Genomic DNA, 15,853 nt, shown 5'->3' with positions numbered 1-15,853 from the left:
TTTTTTTTTAAATCAATTGGGTTAAATTACATTTATTTGTAAAGAAAACACATTAAAGTAACTTAAAACAAAAAAATATTGTTGACCTTGTGTATGCTTTGAATAGCAGCAGAGACTTATATCGGACTTAAGACAGGGTGGCCATTAAATAGGTAAGCAGAAAAATTTTTAGAAACCGGAAATCACAACTAGTGGATTGTTTAAACGCCCAAGCAAACAAGCTGATCTGAATTTTATATATATATATATATATATATATATATATATATATATATATATATATATATATATATCAGTGCAATGCATCAGTGCAATGGCGGCCACAAGACAGAGCATACAGTAGACCTCAGGTTTTACATCAGAGTTTTCCTTCTCCTAGATGCATGTCGTAACAAAGACTGCATCTCTCCCAGTAAATTAAACATGCTCCCAGATACCAAACTGGAAATTTCTATGTCTTGGCGCAGTACATACAACGCCTAGCCTTCCCAAATGGTCACCCATTTGGTACTGGTCAGGCTCCTCATCACTTAACTTCGATTATTTGGTGAGAACCAGTATGTCAACATGATTATGCCTTGTATATATATATATATATATATATTAATTCAGAAATTAAAGTTTACAAAATGAAAAACTTATTAAACTTAGTGTGTACATAAATATTTATATTTATAGGAAAATCCTATCCAGATGAAAATGCTCAATATTCGAGATAGAACATGTATGAAAGAAAGATAAACCTCTGAAAATTACAATTTACAACGTTTATTATTTGAAACTAGGAATGCAGATTAAAAAAAGAATATTTCATTATTCCATGGAGTTTCAAAAATGGCTCTTATCCTCAGAGGAAAAACAGTTAGTACAATATTATTTATATATTCTACTATAATTTTGCCAATTATTTCATTATGAAATGTTTAAAGAGAGGAGAATTTTAATCTCTTTTAAATATTTCAATAAATAATATGGTATAAATAAATAGAAAAAGGTTCGCCTTTTTTCTTTCTTGGCTTTTGGGCCAAGATCAAAGTGTAGTATCTGTCTGATGTTATACTTAAGATAATTTGTCTCGGTCAATGGAGGGGAAACCCTCTATACTGAGACGATTATTATTTTTGGTCCCAACCAGAGTGCCCCTTTTGCCTTCTTTTCAGGGAGCTGGTTTAACCCCACATTAAAAAGGACCTTGTGTCACATTTTGCTTCCAATGGGGAAGCAAATAAATACTAATAAATAATACGGTACAGGACTTTCTGAGCAAAAATTATTGATATATACGATTTGGATTTCACATACCTACGGATAAACAGACCACCACATATTGTTTTTGGATCTACAGACAAGTTATAACCAATTTCATTGTTCTGGATTTTGTTACGATTCTATGTATTCACCTTTATACTTTGGACTTCAAGTGAAGTATCCGTTTTTGATCAACTTCCATATTATCTTTTAAACTTTACTTCTCCCATACTTTGAAGCAAATAAATATCAACCCCACATATAAGACCTTGGTCAATGTAGGGGAAACCCTTCATACCAATTGTCACCTCCCTTAAACTGAACCTGCTGGACTGTTTGATCATATGTCAAGAACATCATTAAAAAAGAAACTCTAAAATTACTTGAGGACAATATAATTGAACCAAGTTATTCTCCATGGCGCGCTAAAGTTGTAAGTTATTCATCTAATAAAAAGAAACAATTGGTAGTTGATTTCTCTCAGACTATTAGTCGTTTCACTTTGCTTGATGCATACCCCTTGCCACAACTCAAAGATCTTATAAACCAAATAGCCCAGTATCGTATATTTAGCATAATTGACTTGTCTAAAGCATCAGATTGTCTATCAGATTGAAATTTGCCCCTCAGATTGCCCCAATACGGCATTTCAAGCTGAAAATCGTCTATATCAATTTAATTGAATAGATTTCATTACTGGAAACATTTCACAATTATTACAGATCAGCGAGTAGTATCTTTTATGTTTAAACCTGTTAATCGTGGAAAAATTAAAAACGATAAAATTATACGGTGGAAAATGGAACTTCTTCCTTTTTCATATGATATAAAACACTGTTCTGAGAATGAAAATGTTGTCACTGATATGTTATCGCGAACATGTGGTACTGCTATTTCTTCCTTGGAGGAACTAAACTCAATTTATAATTCTTAAATACATCCTGGAGTACAACGCTTTTGGCATTTTATAAGGTCACAAAATATGCCATATTCAATCGATGAAGTCCAACGTGTGGCTTCTGAATGTCCTACTTGTGCCAAAATAAAACCCCAATTCCTTAATTCCTCTAATCATATTCTTATCTGTTCTACTGCCCGGTTTTTTCAACGTCTTTTTGTTGATTACAAAGCACCTCTTCCGGTATCCTCATCAGGTTGTCGTTACATACTTACTTTTGCTTGCCCTTGTTGTGATTTCTCAGACAGTGCCTAATGACTATTTTCTCTATCATCGGACTTCACACATTTATCCATTCTGATTGGGGAACTTCGTTTATGTTGGGAGAATTCAAGCAATTTCTGCTATGACTTGGGATTGGATCCAGTAATACTACTGCTTGTGACCCAAGAGGTAACATCCAATGTGAGCGCTATAATGGGATTATATGGAATACGATCATATTATCTTTGGAATCTCAGCGGTTACCCATTAACGCTTGGCCGGATGTTCTACATTTTACATGCTATTTGCTCTCTACTATGCCCAACCACTAATGTCACTCTTCATGAACGCATCTTCAATTGTTAAAGGTCTCTTCCATTGACACTGCATTGCCTGCTTGGTTTTGTGAACCTGGAAAAGTGTTATCAAAACGATTTGGTTGCAGGAGCAAGTAGGACTTTATTATTTAGGTAGTGGAACTTGCCAAAGCCAACCCTATACACACAGGAATTCGACATCATGATGGTTGGAAGGATCTGGTAGCATTGAAACATTTGGCCCATTTTCCATGATCTAAAGATCCTGGTGAAAATCCATGCCCAGATCGACCTCAGGATTCAGCTGGGAATGTGAACCCAGATCGAACACAGGATTCTGTTGGGAATGTGAACCCAGATCGACCTCGGGATTCTGTTGGGAATGTGAACCCAGATCGACCTCAGGATTCTGTTGGGAATGTGAACCCAGATCGACCTCAGGATTCTGTTGGGGACGTGGACCCCGAAAATCTGCCATCTTCACCTGGTGCAAGTTCTGAGATTCATATTTTCTCAAAATCTGAGATTTTTGGCTCTTCCAGTGGTGAGCTGCCTCTCCGCCAGTCTAGCAGGACTCGTAAACCATTCCAGCGGCTGGATTAATGAACTTTCTAATAATAATCTCTATTTCAAGTAGGGGAGAGCGTTATAATTTTCTTATTAAAGTGACTTTCTCTTTATTTACATATATCCTCTCATGTGATCTTGCCATTTGCTTTTTCTTTATTTTCTTATTTTAATACTTTCTTCTTTTGATTAATTAACATGCATTCATTGCCACTTGACGCATTTGTCATTCCTGTCTTTTTCTCTCTTACTTTCCCTCTCTATCCTGCTCTAAGTATGCCAACCTGTTCCACAAATCCCAAAACCTCAATATGAAACATCTCCCCCCCAAAAAATCTTGAATAAACCTAGAACCCCATCTTCCAACGTAGACCCCTATTACCATGTCCTCTTCTCCAACATCAGGGATCTACGTTCCAACCTTTCAGAGGTTGAAACCCAATTACAGGAGACGAAACCGGACATATTCTTTCTAAGCGAAACTGGAATAGGGCCGACTACTTCCCTAGATGAGTTCATAATTAATGGATACTCTAACTTAACATCTAAATCTGACCCCTAAGATCGCCATGGACATGGAATATGTGCCTACATTAAAGATGACTTCCCATGTGGCAGGGATATGTCTAGAGAAGATCCGAATTTACCTTATATGTACTTCCGGGTTGCACTTCCTTACACCACTGCATTTATATTTGCCCTCTATCGGCCCCATAACAGTGGAGTTACTATCTAAGAGTATATCTGAGAAAATAGACCACATCCTGTCTGCACATCCCTCGGCTAACATCCATATCTGTGGTGACTTCAATGTCCATAACGTGGAATGGCTGACCCACGCAAATAAGACGGACGATGAGGGGAGGTTCTGTCATGATTTTGCCATTGCTTGTGACCTCACTCAGATTGTTTGCGAGCCCACCCATGTGCCCGATACTACAGGTCAATATGCAAGCCTCCTAGACTTTTTTCTCTCCACTTCCCCTGAGCTATGTTCATGTTCCATTCTTTCTCCTCTAGGATCCTCCAACCACTCCATCGTATCAGTTAAGATAAAAATGAAATGTAATAAGTCCCCAGACATACCCCTCCACCGTACTATATACCGATACTCCATGGCTGACTGGGATAGCTTCCATACATTTATATCTGATCTACCTCTCCATTCCATGTTTAACAAGAATGTGCCCTCTATAGTATCAGACCTAACCGAATGGTTAATTGTAGGCATAGACTGATTCATACCATCTGAAATATTCCAACAAAAACCTAACAACCAGCCATGGTTCTCTCCAGAATGTGCTGCTGCCATCGCGCACAGAAATCACTTTTTCCATAGCTACCAATGTAATAGATGCACTGAGACTAAAGCTGCTTTCAGGACCGCCAGCAACCATTGTAAAGGAGTAATAAAAAATGCAAGAGAATATATGCCCAGTCTGTTAAATCCAAAGTAGCTGATCAGCGGCTTGGTTCCCACCAGTTTTGGCAAATAACAAATAGGATCCTGAACAGAAGTGTGCGTTCTATCCCAACCATTATCAATGGACCAGAGGTCATCTCGTCAGCTTCAGACAAGGCCAAACTATTTGCAAAGAACTTTGCAGCTAATTTTACCCTATGCGACGAAGGCCATCAACACCCTATAACACAGAACACGCTAGGTAGCTTACAAATATCTGTGCATGAGGTCGCGAAGCTAGTCAAGAACCTTGATTCCAGTAAAGCAACTGGCCCTGACGGCATCCCAATTATAGTGTTAAAAAGCTTCAACCAGAGCTTACAAAACTGTTTAAACGTTGCCTTAAGGAGAAGTGCTTTCCAACACCCTGGAAAACCTCATCAGTATGCCCTGTATTTAAGAACTCAAGTGATAAGTCATCTCCCTCTCAGTACAGACCAATAAGTCTCCTGTGTGCCATGAGTAAGTTGCTGGAATCCATATTAAATAGAGAAATAATTAAACACCTCAGCAGAAATAACCATCTTAGTAACACACAATATGGTTTCTGCTCTGCAAGATCTACCGCAGATGTACTAACAGTTATATCTCATAGGATTTATGAATCTCTTGACAAAGGCTTCCTTTCTAGGACAATTGCTCTTGACATATCAAAGGCCTTCGAAAAGGTATGGCATAAAGACCTACTTCACAGGATTTCTAGCTACGGTATAACTGGAAATGTTTTCTCTATCATTAAATCATTTCTCTCTCATAGGCTCATAAGAGTAGTGGTTGATGGACAACAATCAGAGGCCTGCAGTATTAATGCTGGAATCCCTTAATCAGAGGCCTGCAGTATTAATGCTGGAATCCCTTAAGGGTCCATCCTGCGCCCAACTCTCTTCCTGATCTACATCAATGATCTCCCAAAACACATACTTAAATTATTCGTTGACATCTATGCTGATGACACGACCATCTACAGCAACACATCAAAGGCTGTAAATGACAAAGCTCTCTCTGATTCTCTCTCCTCTGATCTCGAGCGCTTAGTTCAGTGGGGGAAGAGGTGGCTGGTTACTTTTAATGCATCTATAACCAAACTCCTATCTTTACATCATCAACGCTCCGATCCCCATCTGGCATCAATTGAAATGGATGGCTTTCGTCTAGGAGAAGCCCCATATTTTAACAAGCTTCTGGGTTTGACCTTTACTCCTGATCTGAAATGGAACACGTACATCAAGTCTGTTGCCAGGGTCGCTGGAAAGATGGTGGGATCCTTCTACCGCTCCAGAAGATATCTTACTACTGATGCAATTCTCTATCTATATAAAAGCCAAGTACGTCCAAGGATGGAATACTGCTGCTAAAAACAGCCTATCCTGCCTTGAGAGAGTACAAAATAGACTTCGTGGCTTAGTGGGAGGGGGCCCTTTTCTCTTCCCTAGTGGGCGGGGCCCTTTTCTCTTCCCTGCAATCTCTCTCCCACAGAAGAGACGTTGCAAGTCTATCTTTGTTTTATCATGATTTCCATAGCAGGTGCTCGTCTGAACTCCAATCCCTGGTCCCCCCTCGCCAATCTTTTATGAAAAACACTCGTTTAGCTGAATCCACTGTCAAAACTTTCCCCAATCTTTATCTTTGCCTGAATCAAAACGTAGATTCCATGAACAAAGCTTCTTTCCTAGAACTGCACGCCTGTGGAACTCTGTTTGTCTGCCTGCTTCCCACCTGACTACAACCTGGATGCCTTCAAGTCCAACGTTAACAAATCCTGATGAACTGCCCCCTTAAGTAGTCACTTTATTAAATCTCCACACTAATGTACTGTACTTACAATAACCCTTATCCCTGAGCGGCTTCCGGGCCTTGATAAGTGGTGACCACCTTGTAAAAAAAAAAAAGAAAGAAGTTAAATAAAGCCTTCGAAAAAGGTCTTTCTGTTTGCGGTTTCAATACATTAAACATCCAAAACTAGAAAACTTGCTCGTCGTGTTAAGAAGAGTAAGAAATTATAAAACCAGAAAACTCTTTGCTCTTCAACCAAACCTGCATAAATACAGATATGTGTGTCTATGTGATAAATACGGTATAATCATGTTAACACACTGATTCTTGTTAGATTACCCAAGTTAAGAAACCCTGAGCCTGGTCAGAACCAGATAAGTGACTATTTAGGAATACCAGGACCTAGAATATCCAGGTTTGTATCTGGGAGTGCGTTTAAAACAAATGGAAGGGAAGTATGTTCAGACTTCATCTAGACATGCACGAAGGAAAACACTAATATCAAACAAGGACTACTTTCTGCTCTATATCATTCAATTGTACCGACTGAGATTAGCAGTTGTTCCAAAAAGTGTGGATGGTTTTACACAAGCCTTTAGCACTATGATCAAATCATATGTGTTAATTTCAGACAACTTAATTGCTGTGTGAATCTCATGTCAAAATTGATGGGAGAATCCTTTTTTATATATGATAATAAAGCTAAAAAATAAAGAGTATTTATTATTATGGGAATTAAATGAAGCTCAATATTCATACCTTCAATCATTATGTCAAATTTTGAAATAAATAAAATTGTTGATCAGATGAATATCATAGTGTAATTTAACGTCCATTTCGAAGCAAAGAAAAACTAACACGTGAGTTCAAAACATACTCAAATTCAAGTAGAAAGACAAAAATCGTGCCATCAGTTTTTTCCAAATGAGAAACATCCATAATGAAGGCGAAATTTTATTTAAAAAGTTGTCAAATGGCAAAATAGGGATGACACAGGTCCAAAAATTTTAAATATCAGTAAACTTAGATTCGAATGTTTAGAACGAAACTTGCTTTCACATTGAATGAATTACTTGGACTCTCAAAAACTGATACAAAACTAGGTCTGAATGACTAAAATAATATAAAAACTAAATTCTTACATTTGGAACTTAATTTTCTTCCATTCCATGAAGTTTTTCTGTTATTTACTTGTTATTTAAAACCAAATCTTAATCTACTGTGTTCTTCCTGTACTGTATTTTTTTTATATTTATGAGTCAGCATCTATCATGGCTAAAGCACACTCGATAATGAGGGTAAAGGCAATTTCTAATCAAATGATGAACAGCGTTATGAGAGGATTGAAAAATGATGAAAAAAATAGACAAAGTTTGATTATATCAGAGGATGTCTTAAAAAGTATTTTGAACATTCTTGAGATGAGCAGGGGGTTAGAATAATAATCTATTTAGCTGGATTACACATCGAATGAATAAAACGCTATCGAGCAAACAAGATGAGACCAAACTATATATTCAAGTTTATGAAGAATATAAAATTGTAAATAAAAATTGATCTGCAGCCTCAAAAGAAAAAAGAAAATGTATTTTTAATTATATAGATGAACAAATATTTAATATCAATTTATGTTCCATATAATTCAAAACAAGCAAATTTTTTTTGTTTTTTTTGTAAAAGGATGATTTTACTCGTTAATCAATTTTTGCATTAAATAGCCTGTCAGGGCTGAATCTATCTTAAAAGCGTACAGCTGACATTTATATGTGAGGATATACATTAAAAATATTAGCATGGCTTCTGTGCCATAAAACTGGCAATATATATGTATTTTTTTTTTTATTGCTTAACAATTTATTTACAACTTTGATGATTAACTTGGCAAAAAACATTTTTGGCCTTGTTTATAAAGCAATACTAATGCCCTATTGATGATGCTTGTTATATATATATATATATATATATTAGTGATGGGACGATTCCAATATTTTTCCCAGTTCCAATGCAGTTACTGATTCTGTGCTAAATTCCCGATTCTGATTCTTTATAAATCTCTAGTTATGTAACTATACGATTGTTATTTTCCTCGATTTTTGTAAAAAAAAAAAAAAAAAAACATGTTTAATATGCAGATATTTTTCTGAACGTCAAAATACACTTGTGGAGGATGATCTATCGATTTTAGCTTTACTGGTAATTTAAAATCAATAAATATTTATTACTTTATCATTTTTACCAGCAATGGAAGATTTTGGTTTAAACAAAATCAAATAAAAACAGACAATTAAAAGAATCGTTTTGGCATTGGAAAATAGGCATCAATTTTTCCGATTCTGATACCCTCAAAAGTTCTGATTTTCCTGATTCTGATTCCGATTAATCGTCCCAACACACACACACACACACACACACATATATTAATGTCAAAGAATGACAGTCCATATAGAAACGTTGTTTTAATTTGAATAAAATAAGATACGCATCAAGTGTGCTTCAAAGCAAAATACAACGTAATATTAGGAAAATAAACAAATATTTTAATTGTTTGAAATTTGTCACAAATATATTTCAGAGGTATCCTCCATCTTTATCTTCTCTTTACAAACAGACTTCTTTCTCCAAATTTACAACATGGCAAGGAAAAAGAAAAGTAAAGAGAAACAACACACTGAAGATTTTATTTTAAGTAAAATAAACCATGGAATATCCTTTTTAATCTTGAAAATCCATGGATTAAGGAAAAATCTTTAAATTTTTGTTATTCCTTGCTTGAATAATAAAGTTTTGTAATTTAAAGAATTTAATTCCAAATTTTCATTTATACCATTGCTCCATCTCATATATTGAGATTCTTTATCTGATTGGGATTGTCTTATAAATAGTGATACTAATATATATATAGACTTTAAATTTACAATATTATACAAGCTATAATCCGAAAGTATTTTAAGATTTAAGTTATATATTATGTCATCATTTTGACTAAAGCACCCATTCTAAACTTTTCATATTTCTTCCAAACTAAATAATCCATTCGATGCACGGTTTGGGATTAATTGGGATTAATGTTTAATAATTAAAAAAAAAATGAGCACAAATGTAACCATATGCAACCATCAATTTGACATAAAGTAATCATTTTAAGTCAACAGGCCATAACTTTTGCCGTTTTTAACAGTATAAAAAGTTTACTATATAAATATGTAATACTGAAGAGAAGTTTTTACCTTTATATTTTCTAACTTACTATTGACAACCTTTTTTTTTTTTTGGCTATTATAGAAATAGAATTCTGGTAATGGCACTTTCATTCAATGGCCACAAAACTTTTCTGCTTCATTTATCATTATGGCTTCTTCATGGTATAACATCAGCTGACCTGGATCTGCAAAGGAATTCTTTATATACACATCAGTTCATATGCAACTTTGCCGCACGCCTTCATCCATAGTTAACTATTCCTTTCACGTCATCTTGGGGAACTAAAACATTCTGCAGAATTTTGCTTTCTGTTTTTATAAAATTTGCTGATTCTGTTTTGTATTCAATGCAGCGGCATCTGCTAGGTTCCTGCAGCTAAGCAGGGTTGGGTTTTTTCTTTGGTCCAATTTGTTGGAGAAACTTTGCATAGACACATATAGCACAAATCAATGCTACGTGACCTCAGCATTCAAATCTAAGAAAAATGATTTGCTGAAAGAGGAAGGAGGTAGTTTCACTCCGTGTACATATTTTTTTTTTTTTTTTTTTAACAATTATTTCAAAAAGATTACAACTGCTTTCTAAATATTTGAAAAAAGAGATTGCAAAAATGTTGACGTAAGAAATGTCAATCCACGTGACACTGATGGAATAACAAATATATAGATATACTAGCAAGCCGCCTGGCATTGTCCAGTCGTAAAATATGCATAAATGTTATATTTTAATTCATACAGAAACTGACATGCGAGTATTATGTTTTTTTCTAAACAGTTCACTTCTTGTAAGTAAAAAAAAAAATACCCAGGCTGAGATTGAAACCAAAACGTTAAAGACAGCGAGTCAAGTACGAAAACCATTAGGCCAGCTTGACACAATATTTAAAGTGTTTTCAAATTGTACTTATTTTTAACATAATGAATCTGTTTTGTGAACCATTCATGCATGCACATTCGTGGAACAGTTAGCAAATATAAAAAATTTGACGATTCCCACTTACCAATTTTTCAATTTTAACCCCTTAGCAACCCATTTTTTTTGTTATTTATTTTTGATAAAAACAATTAAAAAGTTTTTCACATGTCTGAATATCTTATATACCAATTTTCAAACCTGTAGATCAAAAATCCATGGACTATGTATGTTGAAGTGTCCTCACACACACACATTCTCACTTATAGCAAACAAGCCTGGTCATTGACATCGTCGTCGTAACGCTCGACGACTTCCGGGCACGCGCCTATCAATTTCGTTCTTACTTAAATAAATTCAAACATCTTTCACTAACTCATTCTGGCTGGCCGATTTTATTTTCAAACTTCGCCTCAGGGCTTCGGGTTCGATCCTATCCCCCCCCCCTGGTTCTTTTTTATTTAACACCACACACACCTGCAAACACCCGGGCAACGCTGAGTACCCCCGCTAGTCTATAAATATAAAAGCGAAAATGCGTGTATGTATGTTCGCTTTTTGTGTATGTCTGTAAAAGGCTTTTTTTGCTGGAGTTTTCGGTCGGCTCATTCCTTCTTAAAACTTTTTATATCACGTCTAAATCATAATATCTACCAGTTAACAATGGAGGTCGCCTGTCTATTTAATTTGCTCGACTTTGAAAAGATAAATATTCAACATTTTTCGTGTGCATTAAGCTTTTTCGTATAATAGAAGCGAAACTAATTCTGGCAGCATTTTTCCGGTCGCCATCGCCGGAAACGTCCGAAAGCAGTCAGCTTTGATCAATGTGGAGTTTCTCCTTATATCAGACAATTGCTATTCAATTTGGACAATCCCCTTTTTATGGGGAGCTGGTTTTCCCCACAGCATCTTGGGTAAAACAGAAAAAAAAATCCTGCCCCCGCAGTCAAAGTTGACCTCATTAAGTACGGGTACCTGCTAAGTTTTAATACTTAAATAAATTCAAACATGTTTCCATTAATATTTCGTGGTGGCCCAGTGGTTAACGTCGCACGTTTTTTTCACACTTTAATTCCCAACTTCGACTCAAGGGTTTGGGTTCGATCCTTTATACTTACCTACCAAAACTTTTTTTATTTTAACCCCCCTTCCCGACACAAACACCCAGGTGTTTTGATTTACTTAAAACCACACACACCTCCAAACACCCGGGCAACGGTGGGTACCCCCCACTAGTCTATAATATAAATCTCACCTGTCTGTTTAATGTATGTATGTTTGTATGTCTGCTTAAAATTTTCGACAGAGGTGACGGATTTTCACCAAATCAGTATCGTTTTGAAGCTTGACCCTTTCGACGACAAATATAAAAAAATTGGCTAAAAACATTAATTCCTTCACCCTCACCTGGGCACTTTTCTACAAGAGGGGTCGCTTTTCTACAAGAGGGGTCGCTTTTTTCGCTGATATTTTCGATTGACTAGCCTTAATTTAAATAATCGTCACTTCCGGTTTGGGGATGGACGCAACGACAAAGACGTGACATTTTTTTTACTTTCTTTGCTTCCTTCGCGATATGAGTTCGAGCCTGCCTGCCTACTGGCACTTTTTTTTTTTTTTTTTTGCTCAACGCCAGGCACCCAGGCTAGTCATGCTTGTATTCCTTTATTTTCATATAAAGTTGATATTTTTTTTCTGCTAAGTTAAAGGCAGAGTAGATTAAAAAATTGACATTAATTACAAGAATGATTCTGTGCTAGAAAACAGGTGCTATCAAGAATTGTTCATATCAAGAAATAAACGGTAAGATCGTCAAAATCAATGAAATTTGAAATATACAATCTTGTTATATAAAACTAATAGAATATCAATCTCAGGACCTGTAAAAGCAATACCGATTTTATTAGTTTTAAGTTTGAATGTTTTCCTTTTTTTGAGGTATGGTATTGGTTTTGATGCTACCCATAAATAATATAGTTAAAAAATAAAACATTTGGATTCTTCAGACTACTATTCTCTCCATGAGTATTATTCTCACAATGTTTCGTCTGATGTAACTTCCGACCTCCTTCAGGAATCTGTTCAAAATTTCGTACATATTCCCAGTTTGACAGAAAGATTCCTGAGTTCAACAAACTACGCCTTGGGAAGGTCGGTGGTTACATAGGCTGAAACGTTGGGAAAATAATGATCAAGGTGAGAACAGTAGTTCGAATAATATAGATTATCAGTTCTCATCTCAAAAATTGAGAAAAATAAAAATAATGTGCGCATATTATTTACCATGTTGCCTAGAATATATATTCCATAATTTATAATAAGTTCAGTAGTTTAGGATTTTAGCAAACACGTGCATATTATTAACGATCACATGCACACACTAATCCTTTTAAGAATGTACTACTTTATATAATTTCAAATTTTTTTTTTTTTTTTTTTTTTTGTTTTTTTTTTTTTACACAGTGATAACCACTTATCAAGGCCCGGAAGCCACTCAGGGATAAGGGTTATTGCAAGTACATTACGTTAGTGTGGAGATTTGATGGAGTGTTTACTTAAGGGGGCGGTTCATTAGGAATTTGTTAACATTAGACTTGAAGACATCCAAGTTGTAGTCCGGAGGGAAGCAGGCAGACAGAACAGAGTTCCACAGGCGTGCAGTTCTAAGAAAGAAGCTTTGTTCATGGAATCCGCGTTTTGATTTAGGCACAGATATAGAGTGGGGGAAATTTTTCACAGTGGATTCAGCTAGACGGGTGTTTTTCGTGAAAGATTGGCGAGGGGGGACCAGGGATTGGAGTTCAGACGAGCACCTGCCATGAAAATAACGATAAAACAAGGATAGGCTCGCAACGTCTCTTCTGTGAGAGAGGGGTTGCAGGGTAGAGAAAAGGGCATCCCCCACTAAGCCACGAAGTCTATTTTGTACTCTGTCAAGGCATGATAGGCTGTTTTTGGCAGCTCCTGCCCAGATATGGCAACAGTATTCCATCCTTGGACGTACTTGGCTTTTATATAGATAGAGAATTGCATCAGTAGTGAGATATCTTCTGGAGCGGTAGAAGGATCCCACCATCTTTCCAGCGACCTTGGCAACAGACTTGATGTACGTGTTCCATTTCAGATCAGGAGTAAAGGTCAAACCCAGAAGCTTGTCAAAACACGGAGCCTCACCCAGACGAGAGCCATCCATCACAATTGATGCCAGATGGGGATCAGAGCGTTGATGATGTAAGGATAGGAGTTTGGTTTTGGATGCATTAAAGGTAACTAGCCACATCTTCCCCCACTGAACCACGCGCTCGAGATCAGAGGAGAGAGAATCAGAGAGAACTTTGTCATTTACAGCCTTTGATGTGTTGCTGTAGATGGTCGTGTCATCAGCATAGATGTCAACGAATGATTTAAGTATGTGTTTAGGGAGGCCATTGATGTAGATCAAGAAGGGAGTTGGGCCCAGGATTGACCCCTGAGGGACCCCAGCATTTATTTTGCAGGCCTCCGATTTTTGTCCATCAACCACTACTCTTATAAGCCTATCGGAGAGAAATGATTTAATGATTGAGAAAACATTTCCAGTTATACCGTAGCTGGAAATCTTGTGAAGTAGACCCTTATGCCATACCTTGTCGAAGGCCTTTGATATGTCAAGAGCAATTGCCCTAGAAAGGAAGCCTTTGTCAAGAGATTCACTAATCCTGTGGGATATAACCGTCAGCACATCTGCGGTAGATCTTGCAGAGCGGAAACCATATTGTGTGTCACTAAGAAGGTTATTCCTGCTGAGGTGGTTGACTATTTCTCTATTTAATATTGATTCCAGCAACTTACTCATAACACAAAGGAGACTTATTGGTCTGTACTGAGAGGGAGATGACTTATCACCTGAATTCTTAAATACAGGGCAAACTGATGAGGTCTTCCAGGGGGTCGGAAAGCACTTCTCCTTAAGGCAGCGCTGAAATAGTTTCGTAAGTATGGGAGCAAGTTCTGGTTGAAGCTTTTTTAACACTATAATTGGGATGCCATCAGGGCCAGTTGCTTTACTGGAATCTAGGTTTTTTATTAGCTTGGCGACCTCATGCACGGATATTTGTATGTTACCTAGCTTGGTCTGTGTTATAGGAGGAAATATGGGGAGTTGATGGCCTTCGTCGCATAGGGTAGAATTAGCTGCAAAGTTCTTTGCAAATAGTTTGGCCTTGTCTGACGCTGACGAGATGATTTCTGATTCATTGATAATGGTTGGGATAGAACGCACACTTCTGTTCAGGATCCTATTTGTTATTTGCCAAAACTGGTGAGAACCAAGCCGCTGATCATATAGCTCTCTTGCATTTTTTATTACTCTTTTACAGTGGTTGCTGGCAGTTCTGAAAGTAGCTTTAGTCTCAGTGCATCTATTACGTTGGAAGCTATGGAAAAAGTGATTTCTGTGTGCGATAGCAGCAGCACATTCTGGGGAGAACCATGGCTGGCTTTTAGGTTTTTGTTGGAATTTTTTAGATGGTATGAATTGGTCAATGCCTACAATTAACCATTCGGTCAGATCTGATACTATAGAGGACACTTCCTTTTTAAACATGGAGTGCAGAGGTAAATCAGATATGAATGTACGGAAGCTATCCCAGTCAGCCATAGAGTATCGGTATACAGTACGGTGGAGGGGTACGTCTGATGGCTTCTTACATTTCGTTTTTATCTTAACTGATACGACAGAGTGGTCGGAGGATTCTAGAGGAGAATGAACGGTACATGAACATAACTCAGGGGAAGTTGAGAGAAAAAGGTCTAGGAGGCTTGCATATTGATTGGGTGTATCGGGCACACGGGTGGGTTCGCGAACTATCTGAGTGAGGTCATAAGCAATGGCAAAATCATGACAAAACCTCCCCTCATCATCTGTCTTATTTGAATGGGTCAGCCATTCCACGTTATGGACGTTGAAGTCACCACAGATGTGGATGTTAGCCGAGGGATGTGAAGACAGTATGTGGTCTATTTTCTCAGATATGCTCTTAAAGATAGTAACTCCGCTGTTGTGGGGCCTATAGAGGGCAAATATAAATGCAGTGGTGTTAGCAAGTGCAACCCTGAAGCACATTGATGTAGAGTCATTCTTTTCTCTATTAAATTTTTTAGTATCAATCCTTAATGTTTTTTTTTAGAATTTTAAAATAAAAAAGATGCATTAGCATATACTAAAAT

At 36.8% G+C, this 15,853-nt stretch overlaps 1 protein-coding gene and 1 pseudogene across 6 annotated transcripts in view; both read left to right on the top strand.

The window, feature by feature from the left end:
* LOC145284444 (RAB11-binding protein RELCH homolog) overlaps positions 1-15,853 on the top strand; it is a 2,006,047-nt gene that overhangs the window by 750,037 nt on the left and 1,240,157 nt on the right. The gene's annotated exons all lie outside the window — the stretch shown is intronic.
* LOC145285394 (U2 spliceosomal RNA) lies at positions 1,005-1,137 on the top strand (annotated as a pseudogene).

Source organism: Euprymna scolopes, chromosome 9, assembly GCF_053919585.1.
Source record: "Euprymna scolopes isolate OS-2025 chromosome 9, ASM5391958v1, whole genome shotgun sequence".
Taxonomy (NCBI): Eukaryota; Metazoa; Mollusca; class Cephalopoda; order Sepiida; family Sepiolidae; genus Euprymna; species Euprymna scolopes.
This window is presented reverse-complemented; position numbering and strand designations above follow the sequence as displayed.